An 18,140-nucleotide genomic window follows, 5' to 3' on the forward strand; every position below is an offset into this window, starting at 1 on the left:
ATCGTGTCTGAGGCAATTGCGTTTTGGTAATTTTTTGTGAAGCACTCCTGTTCAACGTCAGAAAGCGTATCCTGTTTGTTTTCTTTAAAAGCACGTTTTGTTGATAATGTGAGTACACACAAACTAAGGTAGAGCCTTTACAGTTCCGGATGATATACTACTCTTACCTTTATGAGCAAAAATTAAGTTTCACATCGCACCGGCGCCTCCATGTCCTGCGTGAATTATGAAGCCCGCTTCAGCTTTCACTCTCCACACAAACGACTGGATATGCGCATAATAGCATACATTTATCTAGGTTAAACGATTAAACTAATATTGTGATATGCTTTAAGTTTTTTATATCTATGGATTTTTAATTTAAATCGTGATGACTTGAGAAGGTTAAATTGATCTTTCTGCCGCTGGCCGCTTGGTCGTTACTTTAAAAAACAAAAACTTGAATTTAACAAATAAAAAGTGTTCCAAATATATTTCTAAATTAACTTCATAAACGAAAGAAACGAAAATAAATGTAATCACTTTACGAATAAAAACAGCAGCTGTGTAATGGGGAAGAGAAAGAGAAAAAAGACCGGCTTCAGTCGGACTCGGGCCAGTAATTCTGATGAGCTGTCGAGGTTGTTAGGAATTTTTGCAACGAATGTTTGTTTAACGGCCTATTTAACTATTTTTATTTAGGCTACTTTCTTATTTAAATGTATTATTTCTTTGATTTATGTTAGTGTTTTGTTGGCTGCTTGTTCACTAACGGAAGTGCTAAAATAAACACGCACGTTTGTTAATAATGTTTGAGCCTCATTTATTTTGTGTTTCAAAATTATATACATATGTGTTTTATATATAGGCCTATTTACACAAACGTTATATATAATTTATATGTATATTTATTTATAAATCATTTATATAAACATAAATATATATATAAACACCGTGCCATTTTTTTCCGTTCTTTTTTTATTTAAATAGCCTCCCTCCGAAGCTTCGACTATTCGGTGTTGATTACTACGGAAGCTTCGAAGCTCAAAAAATGGTATTCGGACCACCCCTACTTCCTATATGTTCTCTGTTCTTACACCTCGTCAGTTTTGGGTGTGTAAAAGACATTCAGAGCAAAATAGAAGAAAATTCTACTAACATGTCCTTTGTACAACAAAAATGTTTCTACAGTGCTTGACGTTGGTTGCCATCTGCATTGTGATTATCTCCACAGAAGCTGTTTCAGGTACATGATTTTTAAAGGTTTTATTGAAGGTTGCACAATTTCTGTTTTTGTCGACCCTAAAGCAATTTGATTTTAAATTATATTCAAGTGTAACCTAATTGTATACAAAGTATAAATGACTGTAGTGAATAACAGATATTTGCTTGCTGGACATAAAATATTTCTCTCATATTACACTCATTAGGGCAAGATGAGACTAAAGCACTGGGTGATACAGTGTCTTTTCATACATAAATTCTCCGGTCACCAGCATTATATGGAAACAGAGAAGCAGCAGTGGAAATGTTGTCAAAGCGATTGAATGGGATGGTGATGGTTTTACCATCCCGAATCCGAGTTTCAAAGGCATCACAACTCTTGATGAGAAAACTGGACAAATCACTATAACTAATTTAACTGTTGAACATAGTGGAGTTTATACCATTGACATCAACAGTAAAGAGCAGGAACAAAGATTCAGCTTGAAAGTTATGGGTGAGTGGATATTGATTATATTCATTAATATTAATAGTGTAATTGTAATGTAATTGTGTCGGATTGTGATATCTTGGTACTTTACTATATTTTGATAAATACCATGGTGTATCAAGTAAGTACTTCCAAGAATACCATGATAAATTTTTTTTTGGTTCACGGATAGAAAATGGCTAAAGGACTTCAAAATTAGTTTTCCACATCGATCATGAGACGCCAGAACATGTGACGTCATCTTGTTGTTTTTCAGTTCTGTTTAACAAAATAATAGTCGTCCTCTGCTGCTATAGCAGTACAGATTCTTAAACTGTACAGAGCAGGTCCTAGATTGGACTTTCCTCTGTGCAAACTAATGCGTTCCACAGAAATATTTATTTCAGAAATATTAACCTGTTTTATTTAGCAGATGTGGAACACAGATCATCAGTCAAGTATAAACACGCTGCAGTCGTAACTTTTCTTTTAGACAAAAGCAATTGATTTTTAATGTACTGCAATGATTGTGGCATAAATGTTGCATTTTGCCAGGTTATGAGTGTGCACAACCTAGACACTTAAGTAAAAATATTGCGTTTTGATTTGTATCAAAATACTATAATATTACAGTCTGATTGCATCATTTAAGTTTTACTTTGTTTCTTCCACAGCGCCGGTCCCCAAACCTGTGATACAAATAGAAAGGAGTGATAAAAACCCTGATGTTGTGTATTTAAGATGTGGCTACAGTGAAACAAATATCTGGAAGAATTCTGCTGGAGAAACACTGGAGGGCTTGAAGGACCATCTGCCAGGAGAGTTCATCATAGTCGAAAACGAAAGAAATCCAGACAACTACTACACCTGCACACTCAAGAACGCTGTGAGTGAGGAGACCAGTGATCCGGTCTATGAGAGAGATCTGTTTAAAGGTAAGACAGCAGTTTACTTAGCAGTTTAGTGAGTCTGATTAATTTTGGGTAGTTTCCGGTGGTACTTAGATGCACCTTTCTTTAGACGTTAGTAGTATTTGAACACCTATGCCAAATGTCTGAATGTCATTACATTAAATGAAATATCAAAGCAAATATCATTCATTTAAAAGAATGACAGCAAAAGACTGATTTTCATGTTTACTATTGTACTTTTTTGTTCTAGTGATTGTCTAGAAATTAAGCAGGTGGTACTAACAGAGACTTGCTTGTTTGAAGGTTCATTAACATAATCTCTCGTGTTTCATTCATTAGGTGAAGATGTGAAGAATGCAGCTTCATTTCATCCAGGCACAGCTCATTCTGCCCCAGTGTTCATTTTGTCACCGATTTTTCTTTTAGTCATAGGTTGTGTCTTTTAGTCGGTCACAACATGACTTAAGTACTTGTTGTGGCCAAAATGGTGGTGGCTTTTATCTTGCATTTGTTTTTGGTTGTGTTTTTCACCATTATGGTGTACAGACCATTTTTGGCACTTCTAACAAAAATGTCCTTTAAATTTAGTTAGTGTTTTGTCATGTCATTGATTTTAGTCAGTTTTACTCTGTTGATAATTCCACAATTTTAGTCAATAAAAAGATAATAATTTATCCAGCAAAAATTTGTCAAACTGTAATTGACCTTTAACCAAACATTAAAAAAAAAAAAAACATCTATTACAGTTTTTATTCAACTGCTTACATTTTCAAAACTTTGCCTCTATTTTTCAAAACTTTACACACAAATCCAAGAATTGCACACACAAAATGTAAATGCCTTACATCTCTTGCAGAATGAAGCACTGCATTCAAAATATCACAAACACATCTCAAAAGCAAACATTTGTCTTAGGTTGCAAACACCTTTGCCTTAATATTATATTTTTGAATATATCATATACACACAGTGATTCAAAACCTAAACTCTTCTTTCATGAGCTCCTATGTACATTTCTGTACAAGACTGAAAGTAACTGGCAGAAAGATGTTGAAAAATTCACAGTAAACAAGAAAGCAAGATTGAAACCAAGATTTTTTTTTTTGTTTTTCTTTTTTTTTTTTTTACTGTAAGCATTTGTGGTTGTGAATAAAATATTACACAGTATGAAAGAAAAGAAATACACTCCCAGTCAAAAGTTTTTGAACAGTAAGATATTGTTTTTTAAAGAATTCTCTTCTGCTCACCAAGCCTGCATTTATTTGATCCAAAGTAGGACAAATACAGTGCAATTTTTTTTACAATTATTTTTACTATTTAAAATAATTTTTACATTTGAATATATTTTAAAATGTAATTTATTCCTGTGATTTCAAAGCAGAATTTTTAGCATCATTACTCCAGTCACATAATCCTTCAGAAATCATTCAAATATTCTGATTTGCTGCTCAAAAAACATGTATTATTATTATTATTATTATTTTTATGTTGAAAACAGCTCAGTAGACTTTTTTCAGGTTTCTTTGATGAATAGGAAGTTCAGAAGAACAGCATTTATCTGAAATAGAAATCTTTTGATCAATGTAAAGCGTCTTTAAATAAAATTATTAACTTCTATAATTTCTTTTCCCGGAAAATAAAAATAAAAATACTGACTCCAAGCTGTTGAATGGTATAGTGTATGATGTCACAAAAGCTTTTTATTTCAGACCAATGCTGAACTTTATATCTTTTGATTCATCGAAGAATCCTGAAAAAAATGTACTCAACTGTTTTAAATATTTATAATAATAATAAATGTTTCTTGAACAGCACACTATGATTTCTGAAGCATCATGTGACACTAAAGACTGGATTAATGATGCTGAAAATTTAGCTTTTTGTATATATTACAATATATTTCTTTTAAAATATATTCGACTATAAAGCAGTTATTTTAAATATTTTTAAAATATTTAAAAAATATTTTACAATATTACTGCTTTTGCTGTATTTTGGCTCACATAAATGCAGGCTACTGTTCAAAACTTTTGACTTGTAGTGTATATCAACCATGTGTAGTTGGACAAAAACCAAACATAATTTTGAAAAAGGTGATTATTCCAAGCCTATAGTAAAAGCATGATTGGTTGGTGTTACAGTTTTTCTCAATTGCTTAAACACATTTCTTGAAATTATTCCTCTTTTTTTGCGAAACTCTAAACACAAATCCGTAACTTCTAACTCAATTCTCCGAACTTACTATATTCAGGTCAAAATGAAGCTCTCCACTCAAAACAACCTAATCTTGCTGAAAAAACAAACTTTGCTCTCAGACATGAAACACAAACCCTCAAACACACACACACACACTACAACACAGTTTTACACACTGATGAGATCAATTCAAAACAATACTACGAAGCTGCTAATAAGTGTTGCTTGGGAGAAAAATTCACATGATAAAGATAACAAATGTATGCATTTGCAAATGTTTTAATCCTTAATTTATTGTACTGTAGAGAACAGCACAAAACAGCAAAAAACAACAAAAATTATTCTGCCCCAGCATCCTGTCTTTGATCTGGGACAGGCCAAACAACCTCTTCGACATCACAGACTAAATTGGCCCTGGACAGGCAGCGGAGGTAAAATCCTCTTGCATGCCTGATCCAACCCTGGCATGCATCAACTAAAATATACGAGACTACTTGTTCTTATGCCCTTGCCCTTCCTATTTCTCTTCCGTGTTATTGTCGTCGTCGTCGTCGTCCTCCTCCTCCTTCTCCTCCTCGTCCTCTTTCACCTCCTACTCTTCCTCTTCAAAATGACACATTATTGTATGCGGGATATTGAAAATTGAGAAAGACCGGATAGGATTTACAGTTAAACTTTTACTAGTGGTCTGATAAAAAAAAATAAAAATAAATAAATAAAATGAAAATACATTACAAAGTCATTATGAAATAGAAAATTGTAAATTAGAAAGTCCACTGTCAGAATTTGTAAGTCTTGTGTTGTCTTCTGTCTATATATGAAGAGTTCAGATGCAAAACCAGCTAAATCCATCTGACGTCTTTCTTTAAAAAATGCATTTTTATCAGGCTCAGATGTATAGGTTTCTATGTAAGTACCGGTACTTCTGATTGGGCTGAGGCTGGTATTTTAGCGAGTTTGAAGAAAAAGTATTTGATGGACGTATAATATGTGTTGAGAGAATTCACTCAGTATCATTATCTCATTTTTGACCGAGATGGCTTTTAGCTGGTTTTGCATCTGAACTTTTCATATGCTTTCCAATTGAAGATTCATGAGATGCTGAGATGTACCTTTGATCTATTTCAGAGAACTGCGTTATCATTGGTTGATCTGTAGACTCTACATTAGTGAAAGTCAATATTCACTTGAACAATTCATGGCAAATTTACAAAAAGTCTAATAGAAATGTGTAGAATATGCTTGACAGTTCATGACAACTATTGGCATTTACTGTAAAGACATACGATGAGCTAATGACTTGATGTTTTGAGGGGTAAGACTATAGCACAGAGAACTATATACATGTAACACATTTTGAACAACATGACAATAGGAACTGATAATGTAAGAAAACCGCAGACAAATCAGTTGCATGAATGTACCAAAGCAAACTTTTAAAAAAAAAATTAGAAACATTTTATGATGTGCACAAGTGACTAGATGATGTGGAGGTTGAACAAGTAGTTTTGAGAATTTAATTTCTGATCTGAGAAAAGCACCAAACAGTAAGGTGACTTTGGCCTTTTTATCTCAATTGAAGGTTCTGATTGGTGTGTGATAAATTTTGACTCCTAGTGTTTCCACTTGGGTAATTGTGTGCTATTTGAGCCCAAACTTTGCAGACTTGAGTGAACAATATTGAATGCTAGTGCTTTCTAAATGACCACATGATGTAAGCACTGAGAAACGTAGGGATTTGTGTGTAGAGTTTTGCAGTAACAGTTCACCAAATCTGACTCATGTGTTAAAGCAGGGGAACAGTGTTTATAGTTCAGGGTAATGGGTGTGCTTTTTGAAAAATGGCATTATGGTTTTGAAATTTTAGTTCAAAAGTCTGGTTATAGTGTTTTAGCAATCAAGAAAAACTGTGAGACATATTGTAGGCTTAATATTAAGAAATGTGCATTGTGCACAACTAGTACTCCAAATAAAGTTTAATTACAATTTTTATATAAGAAGTCTCGCGCAATATGTTAAATATGTTAATAGACTTGAACTATACTTAGTATACAATAAATGCATTTTAAATCTATTACTTATTTACTAGGGCACTTCTTTTAACGATTACAGAGAATTTCTTTTTCCTTGGAAGACTGTTATTCATGTTGATACACTGGTTGTATTATGCACAATGAGAATTCACAGCACAGTACCAGCACTTTACTCTGTTCACATTCAAATGTACTTTAATTTGCCTCATTTAACCCTATATAAAAGCACTCCATGTTGATCACTGAATATATTATTATATATTCTAATGTTACATAGTTAAAAAGGTTCAATAAAAATCACATACAAGGACTCAACAGGCTTTTTTTTTTTTTTTTTTTTTTTTTTTTTGTATTGAGAATGTGGTTACATAACTAATATAGGCATACATCTTTGTTACCTTTGAAAATAAAATAAGTGATTTTTGTCAATAACAATGATTGTATTTATTTCTTAATAAAACTTATTTACTTCAGAGGGATTGTACGAACCAATAGGCTAGACTCTACTTACTAAATGCAGCGTAAAATGCTTTGCATAAAATAGTCTGTTAAATGTAAAATGTGAAGGCATTTTGGTAAGATTTATCTTTATGATAAGATAAGATGTAAGATTCACAGTACCGAATGATTGGGTGTAGTTTAGAAAATTATATTCACGACAGACTCTGTCTTGGTCCAGTTTTTGGAGTTGTTATCAAGGCGATTGGATGGGATGATGATGATGGTTTTAACATCCCAAATCCAAGATTCAAAAACATCACAACTCTTGATGAGAAAACTGGACAAATCACTATAACTAATTTAACTGTTGAACATAGTGGAGTTTATTCCATTGACATCAACAGTAAAGAGCAGGAACAAAGATTCAGTTTGGAAGTTATGGGTGAGTGGATAATGATTATACTTACAGTTTTTCACAATTGCTAAAACACTAAACCCCATTCTCTAAACCAAATTTCCAAAAGCCTAAACCAATTTGTCAAATAAACCAGTCTTTCTGCAAAACGTTAAACAAGTTTAGGCAGTTTAGACGCTGTTTGCAGATCAAATGCACACTTTTGGCAAAACTCTAAACACATTCTCACTCACTAAGAAACAATTTGCTCTGTGATGAACTTGTGATGCAAAACCCTAAACACAAGAAAGCAAAAGTTAAGCACAACTGCAACACGGCTGTCACAGTAACTCAATATTCTTCACATTTGTTTCGAAATATTTAAATATACAACATATAAGCCAGTTGAAAGTGCACAGAAGGCACAGGTACATCTGTCAATCTGAGAGGTACAAAAGACTGTGGAAAAAAAAAAAATCACAAAACTCTAAACACAAATTCGTAACTTCTAACTCAATTCCCCGAACTTACTATACTCAGGTCAAAATGAAGCTCTCCACTCAAAACAACCTAATCTTGCTGAAAAAACAAACTTTGCTCTCAGACATGAAACACAAACCCTCAAACACACTGTAAGCCGACTTTGGCCTTTTTATCTCCATCGAAGGTTCTGATTGGTGTGTGATACATTTTGACTCCTAGTGTTTCCACTTGGGTAATTGTGTGCTAATTGAGCTCAAACTTTGCAGACTTGAGTGAACAATATTGAATGCTAGTGCTTTCTAAATGACCACATGGTGTAAGCACTGAGAAACGCAGGGATTTGTGTGTAGAGTTTTGTCATCACTTGTGTCTTATAGTCATTAGCATTACGGTTATTTGCCGTTTCTCAGTAAAGTGGTGTGTTTTTTTTTTTTCTCGGATTTGTCCTTTTGGTTGTGTTTTTTTCACACTCATGGTGTACAAACCATTTTTGCAGCTTTTGACGAAAATGTCCTTTAAATTGAGTCAGTATTTTGTCATGTCATTCATTTATTTTAGTCAGTTTTACTCTGATGACAATTCCACAGTTTTAGTCTATAAAAAGAATATAATTGATCCAATGAAAATGTGCCAACTATAACTGAACTTTAACCAAAATATTTTCCTGAATGTAAAAACATTTATTAATCATATATCCACAGTATATGAACAGCCTGTAAAGTCCTTGTAGTAGACAGTTAACAAAACTGGTAAACAGTTTACTATAAAGCCTGTATGTGGCAGCCTTGAGCAGATTATGAGATCATTCTCAGCTCCTGGCTGAGCTGGTAATAATTCAGAACTGCCTTGAGGTATTTGTAATTGAGGTATTGTACCTGAACTGCCTCTTAAATATGATCTCAACAAATATGTAACTTCAATGTAACTTTTTATCTCAGCAACAAAATATATTTAGGCCAATAGTAAACCCTTAAAAATGAAGGGATTTTTTTTGTATCTCAGCAAATGTATCTCAGCAAATCCACAGAGGAATAAAAATACGAGACTGTACTGGCAACTCATTGCTCTTCTGAAAACAGCAAATGTTCCAGAACCTTTTCACAATCAGTGCGAGGGGACAGAAAGAATTTCTGATCACAGAAAAATAGAAAAGAGAAGAGAAAGTCTGCAGTTTTGCAAGTAGTTGGCAGTTATGCAGAATCATCAACAAAAGATGTTAGTTGTGCAGAACAATCAGTTCAAGTCTGCAAACTCTCATGCATCTCAATTGATTTGTCAGCCTCTCCCTTTGGGCAATGTAGCCAGTCACAGACATATCTGTTGATTTCTCGAACACCTCTGATTGGTCATTGTGATCCTTCTCATTGAAACAAAGAAAGTGTATACCCAATATAAATGAGAAATGTATTCATTATAATGGAACTTTGTGAGATTGCAATGTATTGAGTGACAGTTTTTATTGGTTATAAAATAAAGCCTGTTTGTGGTGAGAAGTCCTTTGTTTTGCAACACTATGATAAAAACACAGTACAAGTCATCATGACATGTTGATGTTTGACAAAACTCTGTTGACAGTTTTTTTTTTTTTTTCAGCACACAAACAGCCAAACAACTAGCATATATTGGCAAAATTGTTTGTTTGGGTGTTGTTTTCCATTTTCAACAGTCTTATTTATATAGATGTATTTGCAAACTCTATGGGACTTTAATGTTGAGAAGTTGCACTCTTTGTGTGGCAGAACTAAATTATTAAGATATAATTAAGTTATTAATTATGTAATAGGTTACATGTGTGAAAACCTTCATGTGTATGAATATTCATAAAGAATCTGTGATGTTGATCAGTTATGTTTTATCATTATAGTATAGTACATTTTGGTCCAAAATCTTCTGTCATTGCAAAATGTTAAATTACAGGCTCTTTAGGTCATAATAAGTTGTAAACAGCGATTGTAACTGCTATTGGGCTTAAAAAGAAAATATTTTCAATTGTAAATGTTATGTGGGATTAATAATAGAATGTATTTAACACAATTATCCCCTTTAATTTAATTTTATTATTATTATATGAAATCTATGACACTTATTGTCTTTTCACTACAATGTGCCCACAGAGAAGGGTTCATTCATTCATGTGTGTAACGCCACGCCAGCAGAGGGAGCCCTCACCCGCTGACTGACTGTTGCTGCTCCCTCTGCTGCTTCGTTGGTTGCTTCCTGTTTGGTGGCCATAAAAGGAGGCCTACACCAAACAGGAAGCGCAAAGTATTGTTTTGCTCTTGCGGACTCTACCAAGCGTTTTTCCTTGTTTATTTGTTACTTTTTGGACTGCTCTCGCTGGTTTTTGGACTCTGCCTGTTTTGTGGATAACGATATTGTTTTGCCTTCGTTACTCTGTTTGTCTGGATACTGACCCTGCCTGTCTGACTGCGATCTGTAAATAAAGCTCGCACTTGGATCTTACACGCTTCCTACGAGTCCTGCTTGTTACGATGTGCTATAAAATGGCTAAAAATAATTTGTAATTATGAAAAAGAGCTAGTTTTATCAAAAGCAACACTTATACCGCTTATAAACGTATAAATACTTATCTTATCTCATATGAAAGCCAGGTTGTTTTTCAATGACACATGCGTATTTAAGATGGTTTTAAAGTTGTGCCCCCACTTATTGTCAACACCATCAGACATTCATTAAAATGTAATAACATCAGGGAATATCAGGGGCAGCTGTCACTCTAAAGGACCCCTTTGCTACACATCTACAGAGTACATCAATGTCAGACTAATTTTTGTAGTTTTAGCATATTTTAAATGCTTATTTTAAGGAAAAACAAACAAACAAACAAGCACATAAAATATGTATAAATGACAATAAATTTTCATAAAATGTTCGGCTTCATTTTAGTTTTAACCAAGATTGGATGAGTTCATCTTTTTATTAAATATTTATTTATTTCTCCAGTAAAAATGTTCTGTTAAAAAGTTGATTTATGGTAACAATGTACACTGTATTAAAAAAAAAAAAAAAAAAAAACAATTTGTTGAGTCACCTTAAAATAATGTTACCCTGCTGCCATAAAATTTTAAGTTTAGTCAACTCAAATAAGTTTAGTCAATTAAAAAAGTGACAACTTAGATATTTGAGTTGACTTAACAAAAAATTTGGTTTGTTAAACTTAAAAGCTGAGTAAGCAACCCAGCTGCCTTAACATCTTAAGTTAAATCAAAATATCTAAGTTGTCACTTTGTCCAACTTAACGTTTTAAGTTGACTAAACTGTTTTGAGTTGACTAAACTGTTTTGAGTTGACTGAACTTAAAATTTTAAAGAAGCCAGGTAACAAATTATTTTAAGTTGGCTCAACAAATATATATATATATTTTTTTTACAGTGTAATAGGTTGGTATTTATTTATTTAGCAACTAATCCGTGGACTACTAAAATATTATACACTTAACGTAACGTCAATCATTTTTGAATAAAATTGTCAAAATGTAATGTTTTAAGACATTTATACAAAGAAAATTCCAATTCAGAAGGAGATTTAGAGAGTCCTCAGGGAAGTACACTGTAAAAAAAAACTATTTGTTGAGTCAACTTGAGTCAATAATTTGTTATCTGGCTGCCTTAAAATTTTAAGTTCAGTCAACTCAAAAAAGTTTATTCAACTTGAAATGTTAAGTTGATTCAACTTCAATTTTAAGGCAGCTGGGTTACTTACCCAGCTTTTAAGTTTAACAAACACAAATATCTAAGTTGTTACATAGTACAACTTAATATTTCAAGTTGACTAAACTTATTTGAGTTGACTGAACTTAAAAATGTAAGGCAGCTGTCACCAACGCGGTCTCTGTGGCTCCCTCTGCCCGCCGCCAGCGGGAACCCTCCCCGGACTTTTAACTACATTTCCCATCATCCCGTGCCTGGGACTCCACTTCCGGTTCCGGGTCCTCCGGTTCACTTCCCTCCGGCGGCCATTTATAGACTCGCTTCGCAGGCTTTCCCTCGCGAAGTTTTGGCTAGTTTTACTAACAACTCTGAGCGTTTTTCCCTTGTATTTATTGTCTTCCCGTTGCCGACCGAACTGTTTACCTCTCCTTGTGATTCTTGCTGCCTGCCTTTCGACCCCCTGCCTGGATTATCGTTGTTGTTTGTGGATTATCTGCTCTGCTCACGTTTGTTGTTGTTTGACCCTCGCCTGTTCGACTTCGCCTTTATTAAAGATTGTCGCACATGGATCCCCCGCCTACGACTCCCTCATTGACCGCGTTACAGAAAACTTCGCCGTCATCGGATCCAGCGACCGCCTCCACCCCTGAGGTACCATCGACTGCCTCTGCGACCGTGCACCAGCTGACCACGGAGCTGACGGCTCAGGCATCCACCCTTCTCATGCACCAACAACAGCTGGATCGCCTTACCGACCTAACCGGACAGCTGGTAAGAGCACTACAGGGTTTACAGTTGACGGCGCCGCCCGCCATTCCTCCTACGACTTCAACACCCGTGGGGGCTCAGCCCGTAACCTCTAGTCCACGCCTCGCTTTTCTTGAAAAGTTCGATGGCTCACCTACCAAGTGTAAAGGTTTCCTCCTACAATGCTCGCTGTTCGTCACTCAGCAACCGCACCTGTATCCCACCGATGAGTCTAAAATTGCTTTTGTGTGTTCTCTTCTCTGTGGGAGAGCTTTGGAGTGGGCCACTGCAGTTTGGCGACTCGATCGCCCCACCTTTCCCTCTTTCGCTATCTTTCTGCAGAAATTTAAGGAGGTGTTCCAGCCAAGCTCGGAGGGAGGCGAGCCAGGAGAGCAGATCATGACACTTCGGCAGGGCAGGAGGACTGCTGCGGATTACGCCCTAAGTTTCCGGACCCTGGCTGCTCAGAGCGGGTGGAACGACGGACCACTGAAATTACACTATCGTAAGGGGCTCCATCCAGACCTTCAAGTAGAACTGGCCTGTCGCGACGAGAACCTTTCCCTGGAGGAATATATTGATCTCTCCATCCGGGTGGATAACATCATGAGGGCTCGCAAGCCAGGCCGCCTACCAGTTCCGGTACCTCAAACCTCACCCAACACTGAAGCTCCCCCCGAACCGATGCAGCTGGGGGCAACCAAGTTGACTCTGGAGGAGAGGGAGAGAAGGCTGCGAAGAAATCTCTGCCTTTACTGCGGACTGGCAGGTCACATCCGGGCCAACTGTCCTACCCGTCCACTACGCCAACCTACCTCGGTGAGTCTTCCCAAACCCCTCACTAACTCTTGTGTTATACCGGTCAGAATCGGAAGTGATAACTCCGTCATTGAGACCACCGCCCTAATTGACTCTGGTGCGGCTGGAAATTTCATTGATGCAGATTTCGTGAATGCTAATGGCCTTCCCACTCTCTCTTGCTCCCCTCATGTGGCAGTGGCAGCCCTCGACGGGCGACCGCTAGGTTCCGGAAGAATCCTCCGCACCACCACCGACCTCAGCCTTTGGATTCAACCGTCTCACCAGGAAACCATACGCTTCTTCATTATCACATCTCCGCAGTCACCCATCATCCTGGGCTACCCCTGGCTGAACCAACATGAACCCTCCATCGCCTGGGCCACCCGCACCATCACCCACTGGTCACCCCAATGCCAGCAGCACTGCCTACAAACCACAACTCACCCACGCGACACACCAGGCATTCACTCCAACCCCAGCGCCATACCATCAGTCTACCATGATCTACTCGAGGCCTTCAGCCGTTCCAAGGCCACCCGACTGCCTCCACACCGGCCAGGGGATTGCGCCATCGATCTCGTCCCGGGAGCCACACCACCCCGGGGACGGGTGTTCCCTTTGTCCAGGGCCGAGTCGGAAGCTATGAACATGTACATCCAGGAGGAACTGGCCAAAGGTTTCATCACTCCTTCCACCTCACCGGCCTCAGCAGGCTTCTTCTTTGTAAAGAAGAAGGACGGAGGCCTCCGTCCTTGCATTGACTACCGGGGGCTGAATGAGGTGACCGTTAAATATCGCTATCCCCTGCCACTCGTCCCTTCAGCCCTGGAACAACTGCGGTCTGCCAGGATCTTCACCAAGCTGGATTTGCACTCTGCTTATAATCTGATCAGAATCCGGGCAGGCGACGAGTGGAAGACGGCTTTCTCAACCACATCGGGGCACTACGAGTACAGGGTCATGCCCTTCGGCCTAGCCAACAGCCCCTCCTACTTCCAGGCGTTCATTAATGAAGTCTTCCGAGACATGCTCAACCGCTGGGTGATCGTTTACATAGACGACATCCTGATTTACTCCAGTTCCCTCACCGAGCACATCAAACACGTCAGATCAGTTCTGCAGCGCCTAATCGCCCACCAGCTCTACGCTAAGGAGGAGAAATGCGAATTTCACCAAGACAACATCTCCTTCCTTGGATATATCATTAATGCTGATGGGGTCGCCATGGACGAGAAGAAGGTGAATGCAGTCTTGAAATGGCCACGCCCCAACACTCTCAGGGAACTGCAACGCTTCCTCGGCTTTGCCAACTTTTATCGACGATTCATACGTCATTTCAGCTCCGTGGCCGCTCCCCTTACCGCCATGGTTAAGAAGGGTTCTTCCCGCCTCGCCTGGTCCCAACCAGCCCTCCAGGCCTTTGACGACCTTCGTCAAAGATTCACCACCGCACCCATTCTCCATCACCCAGACCCGGAGAAACCCTTCATCGTGGAAGTGGACGCATCCAGTACCGGCGTAGGGGCGGTATTATCTCAACGACAAGGTGACCCGGCCAAGATGTTTCCGTGCGCCTATTACTCACACAAGCTAAGTCCCGCCGAAAGAAACTATGATGTTGGCAATCGCGAGCTATTGGCCATCAAGCTGGCTTTGGAGGAATGGCGACACTGGCTTGAGGGTTCCAAACACCCTTTTACCGTACTTACGGACCATAGAAACCTGGAATACCTTCGGTCGGCCAAGGTACTCAACCATCGTCAGGCCAGATGGTCCCTGTTTTTTACCCGCTTTCAGTTCCAGGTCTCTTACCGGCCAGGCACGCAGAACACCAAGGCGGATGCTCTCTCACGTATCTACGATGCCCGGACAACCCATAGCCTCATCAGAGTCAATCCTGCCTACCACCATGATAGTCGCGCCCGTATCCTGGGACATCATGACAGAAATTGCTGAGGCCCAGACCCAGGACCCCTCTCCTGCCAACTGCCCCGCAGATCTCACCTATGTTCCTCTATCCCTTCGACCACAAGTCCTAGCCAGGGTCCACTCTACACCCAGTTCGGGGCACCCAGGTATCGAGGCTACCTTACATCTACTCGGCAACAGATTCTGGTGGGCCACCATATGCCAAGACACCATCAAATTCATCCGTGACTGTGCCACTTGTAATACAGCCAAAGTCCCTCGTCGCTTACCCGCCGGACTGCTTCAACCCCTACCTGTACCTCAGCGCCCGTGGTCCCACATCGCCATGGACTTTGTCACTGATCTGCCACCGTCCAACGGATACACCACCATCCTCTCCGTGGTAGATCGCTTCTCCAAGGGCTGCCACTTCATACCCCTTCCCAAGCTCCCCACGGCCATGGAGATGGCCGAACTCCTCTGCAACTGGGTGTTCAGATTTTTCGGCCTTCCAGAGGATATTGTGTCGGACCGAGGCCCCCAATTCACCTCACGGCTCTGGTCAGAATTTTTCCGCCTCCTGGAAGTTAACGTAAGCCTCACCTCAGGGTACCATCCACAGGCCAACAGCCAGGCTGAGAGATTGAACCAGGAGTTGACTCGCTTCCTTTGCTCATACTGTCAGGATCACCAGGAGGACTGGAGCCGATATCTGTTCTGGGCCAAGTATGCCCAGAACTCCTTGTATAAACCTGCCACTAACCTCACCCCTTTTCAGTGTATCCTAGGGTTCCAGCCTCCCTTATTCCCCTGGTCAGGGGAGCCATCCAATCTCCCAGCAGTCAACTCCTGGTTCCAGCGCAGCGAAGAAACCTGGAATCGTTCTCACGTCCACCTACAGGGAGCCATCCGCCGAACTCAGGAACAGGCCAACCGCAGGCGCCGTCCTAACCCCCCCTACGAGCCCGGCCAGTGGGTATGGCTATCGACCCGGGACCTGCGCCTCCGCCTCCCCTGCAAAAAACTTTGTCCCATGTACGTGGGTCCGTTTAAAATCATCAAACAGATCACCCCGGTGTCATATCGCCTTGAATTGGCCACAGAATACCGTGTCTCACCCACCTTTCATGTTTCTCTGTTTAAGCCCGCTGGCGCTCCGGAAGGAGGAGAGAACCTAGACGAGACCGCTCCCCAGGGACCTCCCCCCGTTCTCATCGACGGCGAGGAGGTGTATCGTGTTAACACCATCCTGGACTCCCGGCGCCGGAGAGGTCACCTACAGTACTTGGTCGATTGGGAGGGCTTCGGCCCTGAGGAGAGATCTTGGGTCGCTGCTGGGGATATCCTAGACCCAGCCCTCACTACGGAATTCCACGCCCTCCACCCAGATCGGCCAGCTCCCCGAAGAAGAGGTAGACCCCAGCGCCGGGCACCTCCTCGCGCCAGGAGTCGCTCGCAGGGGGGGGGCTCTGTCACCAACGCGGTCTCTGTGGCTCCCTCTGCCCGCCGCCAGCGGGAACCCTCCCCGGACTTTTAACTACATTTCCCATCATCCCGTGCCTGGGACTCCACTTCCGGTTCTGGGTCCTCCGGTTCACTTCCCTCCGGCGGCCATTTATAGACTCGCTTCGCGGGCTTTCCCTCGCGAAGTTTTGGCTAGTTTTACTAACAACTCTGAGCGTTTTTCCCTTGTATTTATTGTCTTCCCGTTGCCGACCGAACTGTTTACCTCTCCTTGTGATTCTTGCTGCCTGCCTTTCGACCCCCTGCCTGGATTATCGTTGTTGTTTGTGGATTATCTGCTCTGCTCACGTTTGTTGTTGTTTGACCCTCGCCTGTTCGACTTCCCCTTTATTAAAGATTGTCGCACATGGATCCCCCGCCTACGACTCCCTCATTGACCGCGTTACAGCAGCAGGGCAACCAATTATTTTAAGCCTACTTAAGCATCATTTACTGAAGAGGAAAATCGTCTTATTTTCTCTTTTCTCTTCAGAAATTGTAGTTACATTCAACAAGTATTCATATTCACACTTAAAATATCTGAATGTCATTGCATTAGAATTAGGTACTAAAATATCAAGTGTCAGATCAATATCAAACTCAGATCAAGCATTTTAAAACTCGAGATAATTTGCCGCTTGTCACATATTTCTGTGTGAAACCAGATAATCTGTGTGAGAAAAAAAAAGAACCTTTAAAAAAAGAATTTTGATTAGATTGTTAAACAAAACCATACCATGGTTAACATTATCTAGTAGCCTGTGCAGCCTGAGTGATATCAGCAGAAAAGGAAAGAGCATTTTGATTATAAAGATAAACATTTGTTTGTTTGTTTGTTTGTTTTTCAGAATAACATGCTCTCATGAAATGTTCACAATAAAACTTGGAATCTCTATTAATAAGGCAAGGCAAGGTAAGGCAAGTTTATTTATATAGCACATGTCATACACAAAGGTAATTCAGAGTGCTTTACATAACAGGAAGTAGAATAATCATAAAAACAATAATAAAAACAATAATCACAAAAAAGGAAGTAGAACAATCATAAAAACAATGATCACAACAATTAAAACAAAAAATGTAAAATGTAAAAACTCATTGATTTAATGATTTAAAAATGATTTAAAAATTGATTTAAAATAAATTTAAGACACAGAAAATGATTATACATAATGCAATCAGTTCGGACGAAGCACAGAGCTCATTCAGTAAATGCACAGCTAAACAGATGAGTTTTGAGTCTAGGTTTAAATGTAGCTAATGTTTTAGCACATTTGATCTCTTCTGGAAGCTGGTTCCAACTGCGGGCAGCATAATAGCTAAAAGCGGATTCCCCTTGTTTTGTGTGAACCTTTGGTATTTCTAACTGACTCGATCCTA

This window comes from Labeo rohita, chromosome 1 (assembly GCF_022985175.1).
Source record: "Labeo rohita strain BAU-BD-2019 chromosome 1, IGBB_LRoh.1.0, whole genome shotgun sequence".
Taxonomy (NCBI): domain Eukaryota; kingdom Metazoa; phylum Chordata; class Actinopteri; order Cypriniformes; family Cyprinidae; genus Labeo; species Labeo rohita.